This window comes from Psammomys obesus, unplaced genomic scaffold (assembly GCF_907164565.1).
Source record: "Psammomys obesus unplaced genomic scaffold, mPsaObe1.curated_primary_1811, whole genome shotgun sequence".
Lineage (NCBI taxonomy): Eukaryota > Metazoa > Chordata > Mammalia > Rodentia > Muridae > Psammomys > Psammomys obesus.
The window spans coordinates 8,829,917-8,843,716 of NW_026588752.1; positions in this window are offsets into that span (position 1 = coordinate 8,829,917).

Consider the following 13,800-nt stretch of genomic DNA (forward strand, 5'->3'; position numbering starts at 1 on the left):
ACACACACACACACACACACACACACACACACACACACACACACACAATGTTTATTGAGTATACAATTTTGAAACAGGAAAGTCCAAGTTTGGTGGCCCCCCATTTGTTTAAGACTCTTACATGGATCTTCTTGGTCACATTCTAACTTTGTAGATGGAAAATGTGAGAGAGAAGCCCTGTAGGGAGAGAGGGAGTCAGGAGCAGAAATTTTCCTTCAGGAATTAACAAGGGTCCTGTAAGAACTGTGTGAGTCCCTATTAGGGACAGTGTTCCCAATGACCTAGCCACTTCCCACTAAGCTCCACTTCCTAAAGGTCCCTCTAATCCCTAACGTAGCCACACTGAGGAACAAGCTTCCAACATGGGGACCCTTGGGGAGCACACCCAAAGCCTATACAAACCACAGCAGCAGCTACTTAGGTGCTTATTCATTTGTTCAGGAAATACTAAGTGCCTATGGGCTGAGCCAGTCCACAATATCCCTGGCCTTGTGGTTTCATATTCCAATGAAGGAGGCTGACAGTAGATGGGATAGATTAGGCAATGGGAGGCCCAGCAGGGAGGCCCAAACCAGGAAGGGAGGAGATTGTGTTAATTTCCCCCTAGCTCCTCTCTGAACAGAGACCCTGTTCCTTCCAGGCATCCTTTGACATCCTACAAGCAGCTTTCTGGGAACTGATAACTGTCCTTCAAGTACAGAGCCAATACTGGTTCTCACTCCTGGCCAGGTCCAGAGCCTCACAGACTCCCTGCTGTTCTCTAACCTCTGGCTCCTCCTTTCAAGCAGACCGTTATTAAATTCTTCAGATCAGCCATTTCCAGTGTCCTGTTTCCCATCAGGACCCAGAGAGATGCTCAAGATTAATTTCAGCCAGGAAAAAAAAAAAGTTTCTACAAAGAAAAATCTATCTAACAATATGCAAATGCCGTGGAGATAGCCGCTATACAGCAGTGCTTAAGCAGTAAGGACCAAGCGGAAGTTCATCCATGCTTGGTATGTTTAGAAACTATTTTCCATCTGAGCTTGGTGGAATCTTCGGCATGTGGGCTTCATGGCACGGAGGGGCTACCAGCTGCAGCTTTCATCCTGGTGTGACTGAGATCCCCTGGCAGAAGACCAACCGTGACTGCAGAGCAAGGTCAGAAAATGCCTGACTGAGAACAGCGACAGTTGCCCAGGGAGACAAACAGCATGGTGACTACAGGTCCCTCTGTCCTCCCTGATCCAGGTCAAGCCCAGGGCTGGGGCACACTCCTTTCCTTTTGAGCTCAGATCCAAAGTATTCAGGAAGGGGTCACTAAGAAGGACACTCACCCACACCCTTTCCTTCGTTCCCCACAGCAGCTTCGTTCCCCACAAAAGAAATCTAGGGAAAGCCACGCTTGGTAGTCCCTCCATGCCACTGATCCCGCACGGGTGGACTCCATCAAGCTCAGAAGGAAAACATCTTTTTAAACATACCAAATGCGTGTGGACCTTCTTTGGTACCACTATTCCTTAAACCCTACGGCATAGAAACTATTGACATTGCAGTCGAGGATCACCAAATACTGTATGTAATCTAGAGATGACAAGGTATACAGGAAAGTGGGCAGGAGTTAATGCAAAGAGAGTGCCATTGTACAGGAAACACTTGAAAGAGCATGGGTTTCACTGTCCGCTGGGGGCTAGGAATTCTGACACAGACGACTCTATAGTCCTGTACCGAATTACAAGAGAACACCCTCCCAGGGTGCATACATGGTATGCTCACGCTGCCCCAACCGCACCTCTCTGTACTCTCCTTCCTGATTCTTCCCCTTCTTTGTTTCCCTAGACTGTTTCAAGTCTATATTCACATCATACGTACATAGATGGTTTTATGTAGCTATATAAAAAAAAAAATCCAGGAAGCAAATGAGAGAACAAACACCCTAGTAGACTTTCTGAGATTGTCTAAACTCTATCAGTGTGATGGTCTCTGGTTGCACCCATTTTCCTGCAAATGACATTAAGCTCAACTGTCAGACAGGTAGGATGATTGCCTGACTGATCCGTTGTGAATCGTGCTGCAGTGACCACTGATACGAAAGCACCCCTGTGATGCGTTTCCTTCACGGATGTACTCAGGAGTGGTACAGCTGGGTCACGGGAGGGCTATGTTTTTTGTTTGTTTGTTTTGGAGAAACTGCCATAAGGACTCCGTAAAGGCTTATGTAGCACCAGCAATGTGTGGAAGGACTGTCTTTTGGCCATACCCTTGCCAATATTTGTTGTTTGTTTTGTTAAAGCACACATTCTGACTAGAGTGAGATAGAATACCAGTGCCGTTTTAATTTACATTTTTGCTAATGAATTTTTAGATGCTTTTTGGACCTTTGTATTCCTCTTTTAAGAACTGTTTCATTCTCCCATTTAGTGACTGTTGTTTGTATTCTTGTTTAGTTTTTAAAGTTCTTTGTATATTCTAGCTACTACTCCTATGTCAGACATGTAGCTGGCAGAGATTTTCTTTCATTCTGTGGGTTGTCTCTTCATTTGACTGTTTTTCTTTGCTGTACAAAAGCTGTTTAATTTCCTGGGCTCCCAATTGTTTATGGTCTTATTAGAAAGTGCTTGCTTGTGCCTACAGCTTGAAGTGATTTTTCTACTTTTTCTTTTGAAACATTCATAGTTTCAGGTCTTTGATCCACTTGATATTAATTCTTGTATAAGGTGAGAGAGAGGGACCTGCTTTCCTTCTTCTACCTGAGTGTATGAAGTTTTCCAAGCTCCACCTGTTGGGAGAAACTCTTCTCAATGTTTACTTTCAGAATCCTCATCAAAATCATGTGACTGTATCTGTGCGAGTTTGTATCTGGGACCTCTGTTCTTTTCCTTGGATCCACATGGCTGTTTCTGTGCCAGTACCATGTTGTTATTGTCACTATGGCTTTATAAAGTGACTTGAAATCGGGGTGATAACTCCAGAATTATTCTTTTTTGGGGGGATTGTTTTGGGTATAGTATACAGGTCTTTCGTGCACCCATATTAACTTTAAGGTTGCTTTCTATTTTTGCATTGGGGATTGTGAATAAGATTGTTTCCCTGGGGCTGGAGAGATGGCTCAGTGGTTAAGAGTACTGGCTGCTCTTCCAGAGGTTCTGAGTTCAATTCCCAGCAACCACATGGTGGCTCACAACCGTCTATAGTGAGATCTGGTGCCCTCTTCTGGCATGCAGGCGGAAGACTGTGTGCATAATCAATAAATTAAAATATATATATAAAAAAACAATCTGAAGTTTTTTTTTTTAAAAAAAAATTGTTTCCCTGCTTTCTTTCTCACCATGTTTGTTATTGGTATGTAAGAAAACTATTAATTTTTTTAAGTTAATCTTGAATCCTGTCACTTTGTTCAAGGTGTTTATCAAATCTAAGAATTTTCTGGGATGGGTGAAAGAAACAGATCAGTTGATAAAACGTTTGTTTTACAAGTATGAAAACTTGTTTGATCTCCAGAATCCGTTTAAAAAAAAAAGTCAGGGAGAGCATGGTAACACCCTTGTTATCTCAGCACTGGGAAAGTGGAGACAAGGAGATTCCCTAGGGCTTGCTGGCTGACCAGCCCACCCTACTTGGTAAATTTCAGGCCAATGAAAGATTCTGCCTCAACTCAAGGCTGTTCTCTGTCCACCGTACATACAACCCTGTGTTCTCCTTTCTTACTTGTACATCTGTTATTTTCTTCTCTTTATTCCTCTACTAAGATCGCCAACACTGTGGTAAAGAAGAGTGGAGAAAGCAGATACTCTTCTTCTTGACCTTAATGGAAAGGCTTTGAGTGTTTCCATTTAGTTTTGATGCTGGCTACAGGTCTGTCCTGTATAGACTTTATTATGTTGAGACATGTTCCTTTGTTGTTGTTGTTGTTGTTTTGTTTTTCAAGACAGGGTTTCTCCGTGTGATATTGGCTGTCCTGGACTTACCTTGTAGACCAGGTCGGCCTCAAACTCGTAGAGATCCACCTGCTTCTGCCTCCTGAATACTGGGATGAAAGGCTTGCACCACTACGCCTGGCTTCTTCAGGCCTTTCATCATAAGTGATGTTGGAATTTGTCAAAATTCTTTTGGCAGCTACTAAAATGATCATATTATTCTCTTCATGATTTAGTTTATGTGATGTATTACATTTTGATTTGCATATTTTGAACCATTCTTTCATCACTAGAATGAAGCTAACTTGATCCAGTAAATGATCTTTCTGATGTGTCCTTAAATTTGAATACTTCCAAGTATTTTACTGGGAAAATTTGCATCTATGATCATCTAGGATATTGATCTATAATTTCTTTGTTGTGGGAAAAATGCATCTATGATCATCTGGATATTGATCTATAATTTCTTTGTTGTGTCTTCATTGAGTTAATTAAGGTAATTCTAGTGATTTTTTAAATTTCATTGGTATTTGTTGTGATGGCTCCTTTTCACCTCCAATTAATATTAATTTTTGTCTTATCTTTCTTTTGGATCATTTCACTAAAGTTTTGTCAATCTTGCTTACTGTTTCAAAGAACTCAACTAGTTGTTTCATTGGTTGTAATGTTTTATGTTTTGATTTCATTAAGTCCTGCCCTGCATTGTTTCTTTCTACTCACTGATTTTCAGCTTGGCTTGCTCACATTTTTTTAAATTTTTTCTTATTTTTTTTACAAGACTCCAAGGTATACTGTTAATTGTTTGTTGACATCTTTCTGACTGTTTTGATATGGTTATAAATTTTCTGTTAGGGCTGCTTTTGTTGCATCCCACCTCATTTGCTTTGTTTTTGTAGTACCTGTACTTGAACCCAGGGCTTCAGGCATACCAGTAGACAATGAGTTCTACCCTTATGTCCCAGCCCTTAGCCATATTTTTAAATAGGAAGACATGAATGCTCTAGCATTCTCAAAGCCTGGTGTTGTTTTCTAGTATCAGAAACAACAGCAACAAAAACAAAAACAAACAAACAAAAACCTAGGCATAGTGGCTTAGAAACTCAAGGCCATTCTCAGCTACATAATGAGTTTGAGGCCATCCTGGGCTACAAGAGACCCTGTCTCAATAAGTGGAAGGAGAAGAAAGAGGAAGAGAAGGAAGATCAGGAAAAATAAGTAGGAAGAATTAAGCTTGGTAATATATTTATTTAACCCAGTATATTCAAATAGTATCCATTCAGCACAATCAGCATAAAATGACTAGCGAGGACTAAAATTAAGGCTCTAAGGTCTGATGTGTTTTCTCTACTTTCAGCACCTCAGCACATCTACTTCTGATACTCTGCACGTTCTCGGTGGCTTTCCAGGGCCACTGCCTTGGACAGCATAGCCCTAGAATACCATGTAGCCTTGGGTACCATGCACTTCAAGGGACCCTGACCTAAAGAAGACTCATGGTCAGGAGCATCCCCCTATTGGACCTACCAGAATGTTGTGAAAGTTTATATCCCAGAGCCTGTGTGAAGCATCTGAGGAAAGATGTGGATGCATTCAAGAATGTGTGTGGAGATGTTTGTCTCGATTGGACTCATATGTCACAATGACATTTAGTCAACAATCCACCCATACGATGGTGTCTTGTATGTAGTCCGAGCATGGTGTCTATTGTAGGCTAGACCACCTGGCTTTGTCTAAGCATGCAATGTGACATTCATACCACGACAAAGTCACCTAACCCTGCAACTCACATCTGAGGATGAGTTATGTTCCATCTCCTTTAAAGTGGGTAGACACACACACACACACACACACACACACACACACACACATACACACCACACAATTTTTCTGTTTAGGAGGTTGGCCTCTTTTTCCCACTCATTAATCTATTAACAATTTATCTATATCAGTGTGTGCTTGTGGATAATTCTTCCATATTCTGAGCTGTACAGCATTGACTGTCTTGGTTTTGTTGCTCCAGCTACTTGAGCTTTAACCGTAGAGAGCTCTTCCATGTGTTCAGTAATACCTGGTGTAGGGACCTCACTACTCAGAGAAAACACAAAACATGGTCCATCCAAGAACCCTGTCTCTGGCTTCTGAGTTTTACCTGAATGTGGAGCCTTTGGTTTTGTCTGGGTTAAGTCTGGGAAAACTAGCAAAGGCCACGACCCTGTCACTTTTCCTGGAACCAGACAGCGAGAGGTGTGAGATCCTCGTGTGCAAGCCTCTCCGTGTTTTGGAAGCTCAAAGCCAAGGGCAGGGTAATTACATACCTCAACACATGGCCAAAAAACAAAAAACAAACAAACAAAAAAACCATCTGAATGGCACTGGTTCATAATGAGGGGGTTCACGACTCCATAAATAGTGCTCCCCTAGCCCTTGACCACCTTGGATCAGAACTGGCCTGTGCCACTAGACATGAACTCATTGCCCTGCCCCACCCCTTTGCCCACAGAACATTGCCAGAAATCCTCGGAGGACCCAGGGATTAGGGCCTGGGAACATCACATGACCCTCACAAACATGACTAAGTGCCACCTTGTGACAAGAAATTGTCCCAGAACCTGGGAAACACTCAACAAGCTTTATGTGGGCTGTGGAGCTCAAAGGGGAGTCAGCCTGTGGGCAGCAACCACACAAACATTGTCCTCTCAGGGAAACAGTTTTGAGAAATGAACTGCAAGAAAGGGAAGAAAACTGCCACCCCCAAAGAAGTCAGTATCCTGAAACTCTGTCCGGGGATTAGGGTGGTCTAACACTTCGAGTTCAAGAACATTTTGGCAGGCAGCTGGGTTTCACATGTGGCAATATGCCCAAGGGTTAAAGGTGTAAGCTCCCTGGAGGGGGAGGGGCAACTTCAACTTTTATCTCAGTGTGCGCTCAAATTGAGTCAATCACTCAAACTGAGGGCTTGTTTCGACGCCCACGCTCCCGTGACGTAGAGCAAGCTCCCTGTGCCAGCAAAGACTTTCATGATGCAGTGTTTTTATTTTTTGTTTTCTTTTTTCTTTTAAAATTCAACCTCTTCCCCCCAAGCACTTTCAAAGTAAAGCTTTTTGATAAGATATTTCAAACTTATAAACGCACATATCTGGACACCTCCCAAGTACCTTCCCCTTCTGACACAGGCGCCATCCATCATTTTGTTATGAGGATTTGTTAAATGGTATTCCAGAATCCCCTGAAATCTTTGGATATGGAATAGTTACTTTTCTCAAGTTGACAAGGCAGAAACAACGGAAGGGAGGACAAAGATATTTAGGCTCAGGCTTCAGAAAGCCTTTGTCTACCATCGTGGGAACAGCAGAACAGAAGTTCTGCTGCTGGCAGCAGGGGTACGTGGCAGAGGCAAGCGAACGCTCTAAGTGGGTCTGACCTTCAAGGCCCAGACATCTAGTGTCACACCTCTGTCAGCCAGGCCTCACCTTTTCCAGGCTTCACAGTCTTTATAACAGCTGAGAGCAAAGCATTAAAAAATGAGCGTGGAGACGTTGCAGATTCGAATCCTAACAGCCTGTATATCAAATTTTGTCCCCACTGCCACACTCTCCCTCAGCCAGCACTTCTCATGTGTGAACTCTTGCAGTTTCTTTTCTCCTTCATACCCCAGTGTGTGTCTGCTTAGCCTAGGCAGCTGGGGAGTGTGTGGGAGGAGAAGAAGGCAGAGAACACCAGCTACAGAGACGGCTGCTTGGAAGAACCACTGGAAGGAAGAACGGACCCTGGGACAAAGACAGAAGAAGAAGCTGAGATCCAGGTCCGACCTGAAGAGCTAAATTCCAGCCTTCAGAAGACCATGGCAGTGCGTCCATCAGAGGAATCATATGTTCCATCTCAACTTTCCTTTTTTTTCAACCTCAGCCTCTTTCTTGTGGTAAAATGATTAAATCTTAGGCCTTTTCTCTTTGGGGACTGAGAAACTGGAGAAGGACCCAGGGTTATGGCATGGCATGGAGTCTGGGAGACTCCATGATCAGGCTGCCCACTGCCAGGATGGGCCAGTGCTGATGCAGGTGGTACAGAGCACGTGAAAAAAATGTGATAAGTTCCAGAACAATTGGCAGGCATCCAGGCTTTTTACTTTTGGGGCCTCCATAGATGTCTTAATGAGAGTTGTGTGGATGATTGCTTTTGAAAACACCGACTGAGCCAAGCCATAAACAACAAAACAAAACAAAAACAAACTAAAAGAGTAAGGCTCTCCTAAAGCACACCTATTTGCTAAATTTACAACTGAACTGAATTTAAGCTTTTTAAAGAACCCTGATTGAACTCAGCCAAATATGTCTGTGACACCAACTCCAACCCGTGACCGTGATCACCGTCTCCAAGTGAAGGAAAAGGGACTCTGCCAAGCGTGGCGGTGAGGGTTGAGTTACCACAGTGCATTCATTCCTCGGAGGACCTTCTGAAGGATAGTATTAGCTCCATTGGACACCGAAAGGTATCAGGACTCAGAGAGAGCAAGCAATCTGTATGGGGTAATAGAGCCAGGAGGCATTTTATGTGGTTTGGCTTCAGGTTAAATGAAATGGTAAGCAAGGATATTTTCTTACAGGGGTCTCAGCTGTGGTTGCGTATCAGATGGACTGTTTCAGATACCGGGTGACTTCAGGGAGTCCAGAGGGAATGAAGGGTGTCAGGAAGCAAATGGAAGCACAGTCTTCCGAACCCAAGCTTCTCAGGGAATCTGACAGTATTTCTGGGGATGCATTCTCTCAGAGCAGCGATGTACCTGGCCTGCTTGGCTTGTGATACCATTTTGAAGACCATGGAGGTCTTTAGAAGGTGGGGGATGGCTGTTAGAAATAACTCATTTGGGGCTAGCCTTTGACATGTACCTCTGGTTCTAGCCTGCTGTCTCTGCTTCCTGGTCTGTATCACGTGAGCAAGCTGATAGCACAGGCTCCCCTCCACCCACCTGACTGAAAGAAGGGCTGCTCCTGCCAGTCTGCCTTCCCACCACGCTGGACTGAAATCCTCTGGAAATCGTGAGCTCAGACAAGTCACTCCCGTCAGAGTATTTCTATCACGGTGACACAAAAGAAATGAAGAAACAGCAGTAAGAAGCCCTCCAGTAATGAGGAGCGGCATCGTGGGAAGGTGATTTTGTAGGCTCCACTGTGAATGACCAGAGGGGGGAAAAGTCTTGTGACACAGAAGAAAAAACCCACTCTTCCTCAGAAAGAAGGGTATGTCGTAGCCAGTTGTATCTGGGGGCTTCTGTATCCTTTCCTGTGACTGCCAGGAGGCTTCAAACCCCACACATCCTCCCCCAACACACAACCTGCCAGCACCATCCTCTCCACCTGAAGACATCCTCACACAATCTCTTAGACCTCACCCTGCCTTAGTGTTGGCCAGCATGTAAGCTAACTGAATAAACCCAAGGCCCACGCAGAGTCCTGCTTGGTCCCCTCTCAGTCTTCTGACAGAGATCCAGTTTAGTCTTGTTCCCTGACTGTTCCCCAGTGGAAAAGCAAAGCATGACAACCCCAGAATATTGGGTTTGGTTCTCAGCACTATTTAAAAAAAAAAAAAAAAAAAAAGGCATTTGTTTTGAGGTGGAGCAAACTGGTGCAGCTTGTTCTGGTTTTTTGGTTCAAGGTTCAGGCCAAGTTCCTGCTCCAGACAGAAAGAATGTCCCTGGAATGCTTCTTCCAACTAGGGCTCTCAACAGCTGACAGGGCTGGTGTTCAGACAGAGGCCACCTGCTTTGCAGACACCCCGGGACTTTCCTGCAGCTCTGGTGCAGGCTTCTGAGGCTCGGGGCAGAGCTGGGCTGCACACGTGGCCCCGTTCTCTGAGCCATGCCACCTCTTATGGGTAGAAGCAGTGAGGGCCATGAATTAAGCAGCAATGCGGCTGCATGCCTTTAGCTAAGAGGACACAAAAGGAATGGGGAGTCAGCAGTGGGTTGGGAAAGGGGGTGTCCACAGTCTTGGCATGTCAGGAGGAGACCCTTAACAACTAAAAGCATTGCTTGGTGACACAAGAGACGCAGGACATGTGAGTTACTGTGGAAATGACCCGAGGGATCCGAATCAAGCCAGCCCTCAGTCAATAGCTCCAGCAGCAGCTGGCTGAAGGGGCCCAGGGATGCACATACTCAGGATTCCTTTGGCCATCCCAGGTTCCGATCTGTTGGGGGCCACTCAGCAATTTCCATTCCCCAGCTAGAAAGTCATAGAGCACCAAGGACCAAACGTCAGGGGGAGCTCATCCCTGGGGATGTCCCCAGGAGACAGAGCAGCTGGACAACCATGCTATGAATCACCAACCAGGAATTCTGAAAAGAAGATGCGCTCCCTCTCTGCCCCACATGGGAATCTGCATGTTGAGGGGTGTGCAAGAGCAAGCAGGAGGGGCTGCCCACCTCCAGCCAGCTGAAGCTGACACACACAAACTGGTGGACGTGAGCTGAAGCAGAGAGCCCGCGCCCAAACACCTCTGTTTTTCAGGGTTAGTTTTTTTTTTTTTTTTCCTTTGCCTGCCCTTTAGTCAACCCAACAACAGCTTTATCAAAGGCAATCTTGGATCCCTGACACTCAGTGCCTCTACCCAGGAAAAGGGCCATTCTTGTTCTGTTTTGGCCATGTGGACAGAACGGGCTGCCTGAGACACAACCCAGAAATATTTTCTTGTGCTGGCTGTCCAGGGAGGGTTAGAAGCCAACATGTGGGATTTCAGCTGGGTGTGCTCTGTGTTCAGTTCTGTTCGGTCCATGCTGGATTCAATTAGAGGTTTCCTCACACTTGATCTTCATCAGCTCTACAATGCAGAGTGTAAGGGTGGCTGTCACTCTAAGGACAAGGGCTGATTTCCCCTCAAGGATTCAACATTGTCCAGTGCTGTTGGGGCAGGGGGCTGAGGGTGAATGGGGGGGAAGTATAGGGAGAGAAGGAAAGGAGAGAAAGAGAGAAAGGGAGAGAGAGAGAGAGGAGAGAGGACGAGAACATTCTTGAACCAAGTATGTATTGTTAATGGGTATGGCATTGATTCACAAGTCCCCAACTCTAGTTATATAAAACTAATTACTGCAACCTAAGATAATTGCTTCCATATCTAATATACACAGGAGAGAGAGAGAGAAAAATTAAAAGCAGAAAAGATACAAGACCGCTTGAATTCTCCCATGCATTCTCCCTAAAAACATCTTTCTCTGTGATGTGTCAAAATCTCAAAATGAATCCAGGGAAGGGGAGAGGATGAGAAGATGGGATCTCTGCAGTTCTAGGAACAGAACTGGTCATGGACCAAGGCCTGTAGACACTTCAGAGACCCACGGCCAGCCAGCTAGCAGCACACACTAGCCACCTTCTCAGCGCAGAGCTGGTCTGGGTTTCATAACTCCATGGAGTTTCGTAACTATGTCCTCGAGAACACAGTTCCCATTGTGTCTGCAAGTGTGTCTCGGAGGGCAGGAAGGTGTGGTGGAGAAGGACAGAGCATCGTCATGCAGCATAAGCCATGCCAGAGAGGGCAGGGATGCGAAGAAGGTGTACGGATCTTCAGGAATGGTTGTGGGAGGAAAGGAAGATGCTAAGACTTGGAAGATGGAAAGAAAAGACCAGGCCTATCCTGGGGCGGGGTGGGGGGGCGGAGAGGGTGGAGTGATGTGGACCAGTTCACAGATTGAACTTGTGGCTCTAACTATGAGATTGACATTGTTCTGTTGCATGCTTGGTTGAATCCAAGACCCTTTGCAATTTCCTCTTATCTTCTGTAGAATGACCTTCCTCTCCTGGCTTTGTGTTACAGGCAAATATCGAGCCTGGCATGTGTGTCTTATTGAGACCCTTTGTGGAAATGCTGCCTGTCCCAACCCCATGCAACTTCTGCCAACAGGTCCCGCCCTGTCCCTACTCATTCAGAAGAGATGCTCAAGCTGTGTGTGTGATGACATGTGCCTATAAACTCAGCCCCCAGGCGGCTATGAAAAAAGGATCATAAAGCCAGGTCTAGCCTGGGCTACACAATTCTTGTCTCACAAAACAAATAAACAAACAGAAAATATTTTAAGTAGCCTTCTACCTGCACTTCCTGTCCTGCCATATATTACATAGCTCCCCACTTCTGAGAAAGGATAAGACTGATTACACGGCTACACAAAGACAACGGATAAGCATCCAGCAGCTGCTGTTCTTTCTTTCACAAGTTCACAGAAAGTGAGGAAACACGGTGTGTGTATGATCGACTCAGCGGCTGGCCCCTGCCTGGGCTCTGTGGCCACTGGCCTGGCTCCTATTGTACCTAGACCACAGAAGTTGGGGATTTCTCTTTGTGCTGTCTCTGTCTCCCTCGCCTCTCATATCCTGTCAGCGCCTCCTTCCCATCATGGGCTCAGTCATCAGTCAGTCTTCAGGAGTACATCCAGGCCTGGCAGAGTCCTCGGGCTGTTGCTCTATTCCACAATCCACCAGTTTATCCATCAAGAGGTTCAGCCCGAGGACATGCAATGGTTGTGTGTGTGTGTGTGTGTGTGTGTGTGTGTGTTTTAAATAAAAAAAAAAAACAAAAATTTAAACATTTTAACTAAATGGCCAGGTACCCCACTTATGGGGCACACCTTGCCACATCAGGGAAAGACGGTGTGGAGACATGGGGTGCTCTGTGGGCAGAAAGGACTGGAATTTGAACAGCGGGGGTTGGAAGATCCCATCAGTGTGAGGGGTGGAGCTGAAGGCTGACCTGGGGTGATCTTGATGCTGCTCAGCCACAGCGCAACACACAGGGTTCTCCCAGGGGAGAGGGTCGGGCTGACATGTCACCTTTGTCACCATCTGGCAGCAGTTATGGGTCGAAAGGGTTTCACTCCCAGTTTGAAAACTCACAGGCCAGCAATTGACTTTTGCCCATGGTCCTGCTGGCTGGGGGGCAGCGGTTCATTTGTGGAATCGTCAAGGTGTCTGACAGCACTGTATAGGACAGTGAAAGGACGTTTAAAGACAGATGCTGGGTGCCGTCATTGTCTCTTAAAGTGACTGAGGCTTTGGTCTTGGCTTACACAGTAAGAATTTAACTGGACAGTAAGCCAGTGGGTGCCCACTGGGGCTGTGGTAGAGTGGGAGGGGGTACAGAAACCTTACCTCTCCACTGTTCTGGATGGCTTGAGACCAAATCAACCCACAGAGACAGGCAGACATAATTGAACTCACTCCAAAACACTTTTCTGGATGCTGTTTCAAATACATGTACTTGCCCCTCTGGGGAGAAGCCATTTGGTGTTGAAGCTTGATCAAACCATGCCTGAAGCCTTCATTGTCATCTCTAGACATTTGAATTACACGTGCCAAAAGATTCCTGTAACATCGGAGCCTATTTGAGTCAGTGAGTTTTCTGTTTGATTGTTGCCTTGTAACTGCTCTGCTGTCTCCATCCTCTGGAGGGTGGGCCCCTTGAGCTAAACTATGGGTCTGGTGAGGAAGAGCTGTTTGTCTGTCTCAAACACTCATCCACCTCTGGGTGGCTCACAGATCTTATAAATAGCCAAGAAGCAGATTTTGGCTGGAAGGAGGAGTGTGTGTGTGTGTGTGTGTGTGTGTGTGTGTCTGTGTGTAAGTAGGGAGGGGATTAAATAAAAGATAAAAGGAAAGGGGGAGAAGGAATTCCACAGGATATTGAGTTGGAATTTCTGAGGCAGAATGCAGCACACATTACTGAATCCGGCCAGGAGAACTGGCCAGAACCGCTTCATTATTAAAAGCACCAGGCGAGCTCCCAGGGTGAGTCGGAACCCGGGACTGTCCCAGCCCCTGGAATTTCTGATTATTTGTAAGTGTGAATACCATTCTTCGTTCATCTGGTTCCCGATGATGCTTTGGGGAAGCTGAACCTGAAGAGTCCTCATTTGTTTTCC